At 36.8% G+C, this 16,516-nt stretch overlaps 1 protein-coding gene across 9 annotated transcripts in view; it reads right to left on the bottom strand.

Moving 5' to 3' along the window:
• The window catches only part of LOC5570857 (stress-activated protein kinase JNK), a 251,634-nt gene that overhangs the window by 199,776 nt on the left and 35,342 nt on the right, over window positions 1-16,516 (bottom strand). For 3 of the 9 annotated variants that reach the window (XR_002501008.1, XM_001653315.2, XM_021848090.1), the window contains exon 1: window positions 13,502-14,727. The exons of 5 other annotated variants lie outside the window; for them this stretch is intronic. The gene's annotated coding sequence lies outside the window, so the exon portion shown is untranslated. Of the gene's footprint in view, window positions 1-13,501; window positions 14,728-16,516 lie in introns of those variants that run through there. One more of the 9 variants, XM_021848085.1, reaches the window with a different exon arrangement.

Consider the following 16,516-nt stretch of genomic DNA (forward strand, 5'->3'; position numbering starts at 1 on the left):
AAAACGGTGAAATGGGGTACCGCATGGGACTCACAACAAATTAAACGAAATAACACTTAGAATTTGGCCGCACAAAATGATCGATTGCTCCAAGAGGAACTACACCATTTAATTCCACTAGAGTTTGTATTCTTTGTCAGATACTTGTATTTCGACCTCAACTGTAAGGCCGTCTTCGGTGTCGTGTACCAGACTCGACTTTATTCGAAACTATTCTAGATATACATTTTGCTGGAAGCGTTTATTAGAGTGAACCGCAATTCGCTTGGAATCAACTTTTGGATAATAAAATTTCAATTCTTGAAAACTCGGGTAAAAAAACTATGCTAGAAAACAGATTCACATTAAAGCAACATGAATGCGTTTAAAGTAACCTCTTATCACAACCCCGCCATCTGACTGATTCCCAAAATGCCCAGAATTTGTCGGAAATAGACCAAGGTCAGCCTTCGACGTTCCCCCAAAATGATTACAATTTCCGCCTAAAACAATCGGGAAACCTCTATCACGCTACTTATCGTTAATTGACAGTTTAACTGGGGTTATGTTTGAGTTCAAACCATTATAGTAACCTGTGCTCTGGCAGCAGCCCTTCGTTTTCCGGTTTAACCGGAACCATAATTTCCGTACGCGTGTGTAACAAGAAAAACGGTTCCGAATTTTGTTGTGCTGGGGGGTGGGAGTTGGAAAACTCACGCACACCACACCTGTACAAATCCTTCGGTTGGACTGAAATGCGAACACGAATAGGGGAGAATTAGTTTACATATCGAATTGCGCCGGGGTTGGGGAGATGGTTTAGGCTTGAGAGACAAACTGATGAGTTGATATCATCTAGTGAAGGATTTATTATTCCGTTTGTCTGTTTTGTCGGTATCACAAGTTTCGATGTGGAATACGTATATTGGTAGATGACGCATTAATTGATCGATGAATAAAGCTTTTCACAACAGGCAGCAAATTCTTCTTCTTCTTGGCATTTACGTCATCACTAGGACAGAGCCTGCTTCTCAGCTTAGTGTTCTTATCATCACTCCCACAGTTATTAACTGAGTGCTTTCTTTGTTAATGTTGCCATTTGCGCATTCGTATATCGTGTGGCAGGTACGATGATATTCTATGCCCAGGGAAGTCAAGGAAATTTCCATTACGAAAAGATCCTGGAGCGACCAAGAATCGAACCCAGACACCTTCAGCATGGCTTTGCTTTGTAGCCGTGGACTCTAACCACTCGGCTGAAGAAGGTTTCTTCAGTTCCAGTCGATAATCTTCAATAACTTCAGAAAGGACTTCATAAGAAATCCCAGGCAGTGAGCCTGAAAAGAACAGAACGCAAGCCAAATTCTTACGAGTTCTCTTAAATACAAATCAAAACATTTTCGAGACATTGCCTGAAGCTCATTCGTTAATGTCTACAAGATGTTTTTTTCCAAATCTCTACTAAAGGTACGCAAAAAACTTGTCAAGAAACTTTTGTGAATTCATCTATGGAATGCTGACAGAACTTTCTTCATAACTCAAGGTTTTCCGTCATAAATTATTTCAGTAAAATCGTTTGACTGGCGGATTTTCTTGCATAAAACGCTATTTACCGAGTTTATCAGTGCATTTTATTTCGTTCCGTATACAATAATCACGATTTTCACAACTTTCGTGGTTTACATAAATTTGTATTGAATTTATTCGTTTATGGTTTTGTTTCATATCGCTACACATCAGAGATATTTGAAAATATCTATTTTCAGAACGGAATATACACGGGTAATTCTTTATGAATTATTTCTGTACTATTGATTGATTTCTTCAAGAAAGTCTCAACCTATTTTTACTGAGTTGAATTTTGAAATTCGTACGGAAAACAATTCACGTTTTAAAAGAATCTTTTCAAAAGATTTCTTGAAGGATCTCTATCAAATTGCTTAAAAACCCCTCAAAGAAAGGGGTTGGTTAAACGAGATACGACCACGTCGAAAGCCGAACCCATACTAACCATCTCCTTGAGCCAACGTTGGCTTATGGTGGAAACAAGGCAACTATGCGACGCTAAAAATAAAATCTCTCGCTGTTGTTTGTAGGCACGCTTAGGAGAGTCGAATTGGGCATCTTAGAGAGCCGAAGGAGATGTAGGGTTGTGAAGGAGGATATGGAGTCGTGACGGACTTTGGTTTCAGGTTGGCCAATTGCGCTGCAGAGTCGTTACCCATTCTGTAGCGTAGTTGTTTAACGTGCCCAGTCTAACGTATTGGGAGTCGTGGGATCGAAGCCCACCTGAACGATTCCATTGTATTTCACAATTTTACATCTCAATTTATCCAAATTGATTTTTGTGTCTACGACCTTCAGTTTTTTTTTTTAAAACCCCGTCGGTTGGTTTAGGCCGTAATAGACATGACAACCCCGCAAGTAACAAAGCTTGTGTTACATGTGTAGGGTAACTGGGGTAAAATGCGCCCCTTTTTTAGCTATGAAGAACCTTATTATAAGCTCTTTTTTAATCATTATCCCTTGAACAAACATGTTTTCTATCAAATAATCGAAACAGTCATCCATTTTCTTTTTTCTGGAGGTTATAAATCAATTTTTATAAAGTGCTTGCTTATCTGAATTTTTATTTTTTTGCGGGGTAAAACGCGCCACCTGAGCTCGGCGATAACCGTAAGTGCGTGCGCATGCGTAATCATGCTTGCATATACATTGCATACATAAGGGCGTTTGATTAGATGTTATTTTTCAGTTATAGTATACATGCAGATTCGCAAAATGTGCATTTGTAAGGTTCAAATTGGCACGTAACTACAGCTTGGCATTAAGTTTGCTGGAATTTGAATTCAAACGGCTGTTTTGGTGTTATCAAATAGGAGTGGCCGTTTTGCCCCACGAGTTGATTAAACTTTAAGTCCTTAAATAGGGTAACTGGGGGTTAGACGCGCCCTCTAAGGAAGGAAGCGTTTTTAGCTATGAAGAAAAATCCATTTTCATTTTTCTGGAGTTAATATATCAATTTTTATACAATGCTTGCTTATCTGCATTTTTATTTTTTGCGGGGTAAAACGCGCCACCTGATCTCGGCGTTAGTCGTTCGCGATCACGCATGCGCAATCATGCTTGCAAATACGTTGCATCACGGTGCTCCAATTACCGTTATTATCAAATAAAATGTACCATCCAAACGGCAGTCGGCAGTAGATTTCTGACGTTGTTCTGCACCTCTGGGCCGAATTTGAAAAAAAATCAGAATTAGTCAGAATTTTAAGTTACGCCCTTATGAAGTTTATTTAATAGAAATCGCATGGAATATGCCACTTTAACTTGTTTAAACGAAGATTTTATAATAAAATTTTATAGTTTATTTTTATTTTTATATGGTTTGAGATATTATAAAATACTTTTTTTCTAAAAATTTTCTAGATCGACATTTGAAAAGGGCCAATGCTATGTTTAGTTATTACTAATAGGCCAATACACGAAACATTATAGCTACCGATTTAACCGTGTTTTTAGGAAATTGTCCAAAGCATTTAAATATGTAAGAAAAATTCTTGGACAGGATATGCAGATACGCCCTTTTGAAGAGTTTGAAAAGAATTTTGCCTGGTGGATTCTGCTCCATCTATTATCAACGGGTAACTATGTGCATACAAAATCATTACACCTTTGCGATTGTTTTTATTTCATTCAATATAGCAAGTTACTTAAAATTTACATAGATACACATATTGTCTAGACTGACATTAGAAAAGGGCCAAAGTATAATTAAATATATACAAATCAATATAGCATTTTTTTTAGAAAATTGTGTTTTATAATATCTTAAACCATATAAAAATAAACCACAATTTTTTTATAATTTTTTTGTTTAAACAAGTTAAAGTGGCATATTTCATGTGATTTCTATTATATAAACTTCAAAAGGGCGACTAAGGATTTTTTTCAAATTCGGCCCAGAGGTGCAGAACAACGTCAGGAATCAGCTGCCGACTGCCGTTTGGATGGTATATTTTATTTGATAATAACGGTAATTGAAGCACCGTGTGCATACATAAGGGCGTTTGATCAAATGTTATTGTTCGATTATAGTATACATGCTGATTCGAAAAATGTGCATTTGTAAGGTTCCAATTGACACGTAACTACAGCTTGGCATTACGTTCGCTGGAATTTGAGTTCAAACGGCTGTTTTGGTGTTATGAAATAGGTGTGGTCGTTTTGTCCTACGAGTTTAAGTCCTTCAATACGCTTTTTAAGGATAAATTCAACACTTTGTTCGTATGGAATACAAACTATGGGAGTGCACAAGTCGATTCTCGATGATAGTTTCAAAATTTTAGTTGTTTATCGACCTGAAAAATGACCTAGAAAATAACACAAAATTACAACGAAAACAGCGAAAATCGTTTTTTCGAGTTTTTCACGATTTTTGCCAGGAAAACACATAAAAATATGTATAGGTAAGTATTTTAAAACATTTTCTATTATCTCGGGTAAAAAACAGCGTCCCAAAGCACGTCGTTTGTTCAAAACAAGAGTGGCGCGTTTTACCCCAATGGCGCATTTTACACCCAATTCCCCTACGCTTTTTAAGGATAAATTCAACACTCCTTTTGCATGGAATACAAACTATGGGCGTGCACAAGTCGATTCTCGGTGATAGTTTCAAAAGTTTTGTTGTTTATCGACCTGAAAGATGACCTAGAAAATAACACAAAAACAGCGAAAAACATTTTTTTCTGAGTTTTTCACGATTTTTGTCAGGAAAACACTTGAAACTGTGTATAGATAAGCCTTTTAATACATTCTCTATTATCTCGGGTAAAAAACAGCGTCCCAAAGCTCGTTGTTCGTTCAAAACAAGGATGGCGTGTTTTACCCAAACGGCACATTTTACACCCAGTTCCCCTATTAAATATTTGTTTCATACAAAACGGTATGTTTTGTGATGAACACGGATAACCTAGGTTTGTATTCTTATATTATCGAAACAGCGCAAAAAATGGCGACTTTCAAACATCTCTCATGTCTTAAAACATATTTCCCAATACATCATTAGAACATATAATTATGTGTTAAAGATGTTTTACAGATCATCGACAAAACTAACTTGTTATATTAAAGCTACGAAAATGTATTGCTTTACAAAACACATCTATGTTTATTTTGACAGCGTCAGTCCAAAACAAAAACGAAAAAAATAATGAAAGTGGTTTTTTTTCTCATCACGAATTGTTTTTTCGATTATTAACTGCGTTTTTGTTGATTTCTAAAGGTATACTCAAAGTATGTATGCTGCTCTAGATATATTGTGAAATGAAAAATTTATTTATCGTAAATTCATGCGCCTTACATGAGATGAATAAATATTACTGAATACCCTAAAATTTTGTGTGCCGTCATTTAATTTGTCAGCGGTCCAGTTCCCATTTTCAGAAACACAATCTGGCGTCTTATTCAAATGTTCGGTTGTTGTTCGTTCAAATATTCTAAACATGCAACCAGAGAGAACTTAGTAAATAATACTCACATTTATGTCAACAGAACTACCCTAAATTACACACTACTTGTAGATAATCTCAATGTGTATAGCACGTTCGCTCTTTGAATTGATATTTGAATAGCATGGAATTAAACAGATGTATAGACTTGAGCGTGGATCATTTCTTTTGACCGTCAATGTTGCAATCTACAATTGTTTACTTTGTATTCGTGACTCTGAAGCGCTTGTATATTTTGTTTGCTCAACGTATTTAAGACGTAGCAATAACATGCCTAATACTTAAACCATCAAGTTGGCACAAACATGTGTTCATAATGCGCTACAGACGTTTTACAGAACATTTTTGAAGAAAGTTAATGAATTCGCATAATTGGAAAATCAACGTTGAAAACGCAATAAAAAGATGTGCTTTTTTTATTTGGGTGTGTTCATTAAACCTTACAATGACTGAATTGCAACACAAGATGGTTTTAAATGATTTAAATAATACTTTTGTAACACAAAATATATCAATCCCGAATAGCATAGAATGAAATCGTAGTAGCGTGGCAAAAATTGCCGTCCAAGTTTGGTATCTGATGATGATGGACTTCGAAGAAGCGAAGCTAGTGTCACTGTATAAGATGCTTGCATTTATATTGGCAAACAATCTCACCCCGATTATGTATTACTTGATGGTGTAGTGGAAAGGTATCAAACTTTAAATCAAAGGTCGTGTGTTCGAGGCGAGGTGAAAACTTTGTTTTTTTTTTTATCATTGTTTTGTGGCATCGTATTTCTGATTGCGAAAGTCGGGAAAAGCCGTGTGTAGTGCGTAGATAGCCTCTACGTTGCATTAAAATTTAAATTAAAATATTTCATCGGCATACGGGTCTAGGTTCAAATGATATGAGTCAATATGAGCAACTTGCCTGATGTTGGTCCATCTTCATGTTGTTTACAAATTGTAAAAACGTGAACATGTGTGGTTTTAATCTTAACAAAGTTATACCGTTAAGTCACCAGTCACCGTGCGGCCTGCATTCACCGTGCACATATGCATATTCATACAGAATATTCATACAAATCGAACAAATTATTGTTTTGTTAGCAAAATAATATAGAACTGATGAAGTTAAGTAGTTCTTGCCACAATACATTTTGAAAACTTAGTTTATGTAGTCAAAACCATGTGAATTTTGTTTAACAATGAGATTTTTTAACACTCTAAGTAGAAACGCCAATTCACAATTTTTATTTTAACGTTAGAGTATCATTTTTTATAATTCCAACAAATGTTCACTGTGGATACTACTAGAAAGATATATTTCATCGTATGAGCAGGCATTGCAGAATTCGCTCTCATTTGAGTATGAAGCACGATCAAAGCAAGCAAAGAAAAACATCCCATCTGTTGCGGTCCACGATCGTCATTGTATCGCAATGTGTAACAAGTCTGATAAATGGATGCAGTGAGCGAGAGCCCCAATGAGAGAACGATGATAAAATCCATTTTTCTCGCTTGTTTACCGTTGGGGATAGGTGTTTTCCTTTACTGGCACGATAAACAATTCACGAATATCCAATAGCAATAGTGTCCCCCAGGCTTGGAGCATGTTTAGAGGGGTTTTATCATGCACTACTATCCCCCCAATCTGATCAAAGTTGTAGCAGTATACGATAATCAGTCTCTCATAATGTGCAGCATGTTAAAATTCTCAGGATTCAATCCCTGCGTATGAGCAATGAGAACCCAAATGCACGGTGAATGGACCCTTTTCAACGTGCATTAGTGTATGTCTTGTTATGTCGAGATTAAACGACTTCATATTTAGTTTTTGAGTGAATATGGAATGGTTTGGACAATACAGCCAAACCTCCTATAACGATTTTAATGAAAAAATAATTATTTAGCCAATTTTTGAACTTTTTATAGTTTTCATTGTAAATGAAGGTTTGGATACTCTTAAAAATAAGTGCGCACACTACTAGCAGCATAGTTGCTCCATCCACAACGTTTCTTCAAGATACCAAATTAAATCATAACGAAAACTATATGCACGGTGAATGGTGACATAGAACGGTACGAGGCGACCTTAACATGACATTTTCAAACATAATTTAAGAGCACTGGTAGCTTGACGGTACCTATTTATTCATGGAGCTATAATAATACTTAGACAGTCCGATGTATTTCTATTTGATGTTCTTGCATAACATTGTTATTCAAATACTTTATCATAGCTCATATATTACTCTAGATGTTGTATATCACCCTAATAAAGCTTTAATATAACAAAATCTATTCTCTGCTGCACAAAAAGAAGTGTTTGGTGTTACATGGGTCTAGTTGTGCCAATTTTAGAATTCATACAGCTAGGTTGTACCTACCTAGGTTACCTGTACGCTGTACGTTACGTTTAAAAAGTGTCAATTTAAATCATCAAATCATATACTATGTATGCCGGAAACATGAATAAAATTCATGAAAACATGGTTATGGATTTGGTTATCTGTAATTTATGATTCCAATTTTTGATACGAAATGTGGCTATTTTGGTCATGAAGCAGGATCCGGAATCATAAATATAAATCATGAAAATATAAGCATTATTCATTCATTCAACTCATCTCATGAAAACATACAAACGTCAATTATGATCCCAGTTTATATTTGTAATAGGTAAACAAATAACATAAAGATGGTTTGTGCCGGCTTTTGTGCCGATCATTTCGGAATAAACTGTGGAAAGAGTCAAGAGTGCCACATCTTTAGCAGGAACGAGAATATCCTGTGGTTAGGTTTGTACGCAAAATGTTGAATCGAATCGTCCCTGGGCTGCAAAATGCTTGGTAGACTGTATTAGCGATGGAAAAGTCCTAAACGATTCTGCAAGTGTGGAAAGTGGTACAGGATCATCCGAAGGCGATCTGCCGAAGGTTTGTATGAGCTGCTCTATTGTAAGATGTGGAGAATTCATCACATCCGAACAGATAAATTCGTTGACGAATTTGTCAAGAAAAACCTTCGTCAATTTCATGAAGCAATAATACAAGAAATTCTAGGAGTATTACCTATTTTGACTTCAAGATCACCAAGCTAGGATTGTTTCCAAAAATTATTTAAAGAGGTCACCGTCAGTTTTTATAACTTTGCCTTCGAGGTTCTTCCTAAAGTTTCTCTTCATATTCTTTCGACAAATTTTCTTTCAGAAGCTTTCTCGGAAATTCTTCAAGGATTCGTCGCAAAATTTGCAGCAAAAATTATACAGGACTTAATGCGAAAAAAGCATGAAGTTATTTTTTAGGTGTTACTCTAAGGATTCTTCCTAATATTCCACAAGATTTTTCCAGCAATTCGTTCAGGGATTTCTTCGAAGAATTATACTTATGTTTCTCCTGGGATAACATCATAGGATTATTCCGGAAAAATCACCAGAGATTCATTAAAGTAGATTCCAGAAATCGTTTTCTGCAAACAGCACTAGCGATACCCTTAAGGGTTTTTAAAGGGATTTTTTCGATAGATTAACTGAAGGATTTTGCAATTAATTCTTGAACATTAAAAAAACCCTGACTACGATCACAGGGTTTGATGGTGCCAAAGTAGAAGGTGCACCATAATAATACCCGTCTGTGAAACATATCACCTTCCCAATACTTTGGCACACCTCCAACGGTTCATGATTTATCATAAAACGGCTGCATTCAGGCGGAGGATCTGTTAATATGTTTAGGCATATTATCAGGTCATCTTCGAACGGAGGGACCGCCAGGGCTCATTAGTTACTTATAAACCAGTGCTGGTTGTTGATGTTTCAGTTCGTTTACACGAGCTGTAGCATCCTTAGTACTAATCAGCAATGGTGGTTAAGTTTCGAATCCAACGTGTGATCAATCGTTTTATAATGCAACACAAGGATGGGTGTTTGGTGAAACTGTACGTTACACTCGTCGTTATTAAATTTATGATTGTGAAGGTGCTAATAATGATTTTATAATGAAATCTATGGTGATGAAAATTTGAAAATGAAAGTGGAAGTTATTCTGATAGTTTTGTTAAAAATATAATAATAGTGATGTAAACTCTACTAATTTAATAATGGTCATAATACATTGTGCAATCATTTCTCTGAGTATAAACTTTATTGCCTAGTTCTTCAAACGTGCATGATAAAAGTGTTAATAATGACAGCGAGTGCAGAAGAATGGATCGAAGTGATTTTTTTTTACTGTAACTTTCTTGATCATAGTGCTAAATCGTAGTTTGAATAGTAATGACTCTACAGCAACAAAAATAATGATACATTTAAATTGAATATCTTTCAATTAATTTTAATAACAGATGGTAAATGGTAATTACAATGAAATGATATGTAAATTGTGTGATGTGAAAAGCGATATAATGGAAAGTATATCTGAAGTGTACAGGGTGGCCACCAAATTTAGATTTTAAAATTCCCGCTTTTTTCCCGGTTTTCCCGGTATATTTTACATAATTTTCCCGGTTTTTAATTCATTCTTTCCAACGACCTAAATTGATTTTTCCATGTAAAAATCATTTCTATGAAAAGCGGTTTATTTTTTCTAGTTGTTTTTCCATATTAATTTGATTGTTTATCAATAGTTTCACTATTGGATCAATCAGTTGACTGTTAGATTATTCTAATCAATATAAAATGTTATTCTGAAAACTATGGCATAGTATGATTGTGCTACTTTCCCCGAATGTCGTTTCCCCGAATGCCAGTTCCCCGAATGACCCGTTCCCCCGAATGACCCGTTTCCCCGAAAAGAGGTGTAGTTCAAATATGCACAATAATAGTTTTCAGTGGCAGGTTGGTGAATTAAAAAGAACGATGAGCAATCAAAAGAAGGAGGTAATTGGACATTCTTGGCTATACACATGTTGCCAAAAATGCTGAGGACGGTAAAACTCGTAAGAACCGCCAATCAAATAAAGAAGGGTGCATATTAGATGACCAGTACGTTCACCACCCTGAACTGTATAAAGATATGAAAATTATGAGTTCCAAAAACTTTTCTGGGAAGTGGGTTATTCGGATAAACGGTATATTCGGGGAACTGGCATTCGGGGAAAAGTAGCACAACCCATAGTATAGTATTCATCTGAATCGATTTGTCTCGCGTTCGTCGAATATCAATGGAGCTCTGGAGCTGTCTATTTTTTTTCAGCTCTTAATCCTTTGAACTTTCTTCATAAAATTAAAGAATTCTCTAAAGCAAAAAAGTTCAAGGTATGAATGAAACAAGGCCACACATGCAGAAGCACTTAGATAGGGATCACTCACAATTTTAATAACACCAAAATTTATTATTTTTGACATCCACCCACCCACTCGTGCGTTTTGTATGGATATTCTACACATTTTATATGAGCTGTAACAGCTTGATCGTTATTAAAATCGTAAATGAGCCTTTATTCAAAACTTTATCTATTAGATAACTAGTGGCATAATTGAAGCTTTTATAATTTTTTTGTGGTATTCAGCAATTACAGCAGAGTTCTAAACCAAACTGCAATAAGTAATTAAACTTTGATTTCGAATAAAAAAGATAGAGAAAAGTTCAAAAAATATTAGCCCTGATAGTTCGAGAACAAAAAATCAAAAAAAATAATTCGAGACATTTTTAAGAAATATGGTGTATCATAGTAGAAATTAAATAATGTTTGAAAGATATTTGTTCAAAATTGCGAATGCCTCATGGCAATATCATTAAACATAACAACTTTCTATAACTTGTTTTGGAGGTTGGTTTGTAGATTTCAGCTTGAAGATGTTCGTTCAAAACGATTTTCCCGGTGATCTTCTCAAATTCCCGGTTTTTCCCGACTTTTTCCCGGTGGATTCAAATTCCCGTCTTTTTCTTGCTTTTCCCGTTTTTCCCGGTTCGGTGGTCACCCTGAGTGTATTACGAAAGTTGATGAGTGATAATCGGTGATATATGTGATAGTGTCGAAAATAAAAGTGACGATAGTGAGTGATGAAATGAAATGGGAAATGAGGACCTTTTAATAAAACTATTTCGTTCTTCACTTTAACCACTCTAGTAGCATTTCAGGCCTTATCATAGTTTGATAGTAGTCTGAACTACTAGACTGAAAAACTAAGGCAAGGGCTGATTGCTGCTAGGGTACACAGTGACCATTTGAGCAACATTGCTTAGGAACGTCTGTGTGATGAACTCAATAGAGGCTTATAAAAGCAAATGCTGGGAAGGAGCTTAGGGCAGATTAAGAATGCAAGTACTACCCCTATCGCTACCGAAAAAAAAAATCTTGAACATTAAAAAACATCTCCAGAAATTCAGTCAGGTATTCTTTTAAGTTTTAGAACTTACTCCAAAAAAAAACTGGATGTGTATCATGAGTTTCATCCATAAATATCATTTAGAAAGCTATCCACTCTCCAGTTTTGGTTTAGAAGCTACTCCAGAAATACCTGAATATTTTTTTAGGGATTTCGTTATAAAACGTATAATTCCATATCACAGTCGGAAATATCACGAACTCACCGTAGAATTTTTGAAATTATGTGATGAAATTCCTTACGATACTTTTCACAGAAAAGCTTAAGCTACCACAAAACATCTTGTTTTTTTTTTCTTTGACTTTTATAATGGGCAATAATTGGCGTCGACGAACGCAGTTGGTTGACTCATACGTCTAGACCCCTGATTCCTCTATCAGAAATTTGTTTTAGGAGTGAATAAACAGTCTTTTCGTTTACCTTATCTTAAATCTCTCGAAACAAGGGCATCTCTCAATGCATAGTGAAAATTTCCCAAATCTTTAGTATTGCAATGTTATAAACGAAAGAAAGCGAGAGAGAAGAGAATCTCTTATTGCTACATAGGTCCTTTTGAAAAGTTACGCGAGAAATACAAATCATAATACAAATAGTAAACACATTATATACACGGAGAAAACAGACTACCGTTTTGTCTCAAATTCCGAACAGACTCATATTCCGAACACTCGGTTTTTGTATGGCGATTTGGTTGAAATGTTTCGCTGAAATATGTCACCAAACAACAAACAAATAGGAGTCAATTGCAGTTCAATTTTAACGTTCCTAATATAATTTATTCCGCGGGAGTAGTGATGATTCACTAGTCCGAGACCAGTAGAACAAGCTCAGATAAATTTATTTGCGAAATTATTCATTTGAATACGATTTATTCGTACTGTTCGGAATTTGAATCAAGGTGTTCGGAATATGAGACAGAATGAACACAGTGTTCGGCATTTGGATCAAAATGTTGTTCCATACTTTTACGTTAAAACAATACTAAAACTAATTAAATCAACATTATTATTGGTACACCCAACAGCCAACAGTTAGACTTTGCGAAGAAATTAAAATTTACACAAATATTAGCCAATTAATGCCAACCAGATGCATTTGAAGTCACTGTTGGCCTTAAGTGTTCGGAATATGAGTCAAAACGGTATTCAAAAAATAAGTTCTTCAAACTCTAGTTTTGGTAAACTGCATTTAGTTTTTACCAACGTTGGGGATGGTTTGCTTCTCTCACAATATTGTCGAAAATGGAGAGATACTCACTGACCCAGCGTCAAATGTCCGTGCTATAAGCTTAATTTGGGTGCTTTCGAGTTTACCTAAATTTAAGTTGTTTTTACCCACTACGGAGACTTGGAAAGCTTATGCTGGGTAGAAATTTTTGGCACTGGTTTGATTTTTTCAAACGAAAACTACATAATGAGAGCTATAAGCCAGTTAACCCAAAGTTGGGTTATCTCTCGGAAGAGCCGAATTGAGTTAAAAGAAGTTAAAGTTAGGTTGATTTGTGGATCCGTGTATTTATACTTGAAGGAAAGAGGGAATATACCAGGAGTAACAACTTTTGATCCCTTTAGCTTATAATTATGCCCTACATTATGAATTTTGTTTCAAAAGCTCCTTATAGAGATAGGAGAAACAATATTTTAAAACATAAACTAGATAAAAAAAAATCTAACCAGGATTGTTTTTGGGACCTACGTACCTCTAATTAGGAAACTTCCTGACCCGGCTTGGTTTGCGTGCAAAAAAACGGCGTCGTCTCCGCCGCAACAAAAGATAGCCTCCTTTATTTTCACCAACAGTGCCGAGAAAAACAGCGAGAATAATAAACTTCCGGTTCGGCTAATCGTTTCACTTTGCTGGGTACGGGGTGTTCACCTCTACCAGTTGTATTTTTTGCCACACTTGGAACGACGAGGGTGGATTTTCTGCCCCGTTTCAATATCGCTTCTACACCTTTCGGTCTTATTTGCGTGAATCGTTAATGACTTGCAAACATTGGCTTAATGTAAGAAACCTTCCACGTATTTTTTTGCTTCTTAGATATTTTTCACCGGTAAATGGGCTTCACACTTTCAGATAAATGTATTGCACACTGATTTCAATCGAAAATCTCCTGTAATCACATGAAAGCCAGAGAAGAAAATTGACTGTTAGGCACGTTTCTCTTAATCAGCACTCAAACCATTGATTTTTCCTCGTCCTTTAAACTCAAACGGTTCCAATAAATGGCATGTTTCCTGCAGATCGGTCCTTTTAGATAGCGAGCAACTCCAAAGGATCTTGTCAGTAGGTCGCTGCGAATGCTTCAAATATGCTCCTAGTTGCTCCACTGCACCATTCCTTTCCACGGGTAACGATTACATAAAACTCACACTGATTGCCACTCAAGCTTGAGATGGAGTGCGGGAGAACGAGGTGTACGAAACACTTGCGGCAAAGGAAGAAAAATACACACGCGTGTCAAGAGTTACATCACTTTAGAAGGACTTTACCTTCTTTTGAAATTCCCCTTTTTTCCCGTACCGTTTACAAACTTTTATTTTTCCTCGTAACAATTCTTCGTCGATGGAATTCTAAGCCTTCTGACAAACTCCTTCTCTTCAATCACCACCGCTAACTTAAATTTGAAGCAAATCCACAGGACGTGCCAATGGAGACCGGCTCAGCCCTCACTCACTCCCAAAGTCGTGCAAAAAACTCAGAGCAGAGCAACAACAGCTTGCAGCCTGTCGTAATGTTTCGCATAAATCACCAAAGGGACCGAAAAGCCCAAACAGCACAAACGGACGCAGCTTTACAGAACTCCCAAACACACACCTCACACTTCTGACTGCTGGTAGGTACAGGCTGGAACTTCTCTTTTGGGGGATCCGCAAACGATGTAGCGGCCCAAAGTGGTCCAAATCTTTTCCTCGACTGAATGGCCGTTCGCTCGGTGTACTAAGGCTATGCTATGCACCGGTGACGACACGGGGTTCTGTCGGATTTGTCGGAGTTCCGAGCGTGGCACACTAGCATACTCGGGATACACAGCCCGAGAGAGGAATCATGTATACCGCGTGGTGTGACGAGAGTCAGCAAGGATATTCCTGCATACACGCGAACGAAGCCAGTGAGGAGCATGCGCACCTGCGAAGGGAGCCAGTACCATTCCGGTTCAACGTACAGTTATCCCCCGATCTATGACGTACTTCATCTACGTGGTTTCCATGTAGGACAGTCTTGATGGTTTCCATCTAGGATCAAACCGGCGTTGATGACTAGGATTCCTCTTAAAGGCAGAGAAACCGTATTCAGCCATTTAGCTGCACAGACTGTAACTCAACACTATAGACAACGGGCAAGCATGCTCCTATGGAACAGCTGAGAAACATTCTTGACGTAAAATTTAAACGGCTATTGTGGGAATCGAACCCACATTGATCGGACGGTAATGAAGCCCACAAAAAAATGTGAACTACCATGCATCCACTGAACACTGAACTTCCTGAATGTTGCCCAGAGGTTGAATATTAACCTTTCAGTCGTCGCGCGGTTTGCCACCGTCAGAACCACCACGCTGCAATTGTGAACGAAAAGCGAGGTTTTTTCAACAGTGTTGTACAAAATACAACAGTGCGACGACTGAAGTGTTAAGAAAATAGGGAGTATGTATCACTTTCGCCCTCTGTAACAATCATGATCCGAAACACATCATGGGAGTTTGTTTATCGTCTACTGCTACAGCTCAGATTATTTCGGGCGGATTACAAGAAACCCATTTAAATAAGCCTTTGGGGATTGTTTATCATGCTAACACAGTAAAACACCTACCCCCAATGATAAATAAGCGAAAAAAACGGGTTTTTATCATCGCTCTCTCTTAAAGGCTCTCTTTCGCAGCTGCAATTTTTCAAAATTGTAACAAATTGCGAATCATTGCCGACCATGGACCGATACAAATGCGATATTTTTCTTCGCTTGCGCTGATTGTGCTTCGAAATCAATTGAGAACGAATTCTACAATGCCTGATGACAGTAGCTTACATATGGGGGTTCTTTTATCCAATAAGATACGAGTCTCCATCTATGCGGTACCAATTATCGTCCTACACGGAGGGATAGCTGTATGGTAAGAGTGGAATGACGTTTTTACTTACTTCATTGAGGGGAGAACAGCAGAATTCAGATGTGTGCCAAATGGGACGACGGGAGGGAGCCCACTGTTGTTAGGTATCGTATGACAACAGAAGTGAGATTGGGTGTCGTAGTGTGGAAATCGCATGTGTTATAATCGGGTTGGAGAGCTTTTGATGGTATTTGAGGTGGTGTTTGGCAGGCTGAGTTGCCAAACATTTATTTTTGAAATAGTACACTAATTGAATGGGTTGTATTACTTTCTTCCACGAAATCATACATGAATTATTAGGAGTTTCATCGGTAGGTTGATGGAATCTCTCGGAAACCAATAAATATTTTAACATAAACACAAAAGCTACATATTGAAACTACTCCAGGAAATCGTTCATAAAATATTGTAGTAATTTTAAAAAAAATCTACAGGTCTCACGAGCAATTTGTCTTCTGCTTTCCTTATGGTGACACAGCTTATAATTTAATTTTATATTGAGCATGAGCATTGATGATCGTACAGTTCGTATTTGCTATCTATGATTGAACAGAACACTCAAATTTGCTCAAAGATTGAATTGCCTTTTTGGGGTTAGCTAATCAT

The sequence above is a fragment of the Aedes aegypti genome, chromosome 2, assembly GCF_002204515.2.
Source record: "Aedes aegypti strain LVP_AGWG chromosome 2, AaegL5.0 Primary Assembly, whole genome shotgun sequence".
In the NCBI taxonomy this organism is placed as follows: domain Eukaryota; kingdom Metazoa; phylum Arthropoda; class Insecta; order Diptera; family Culicidae; genus Aedes; species Aedes aegypti.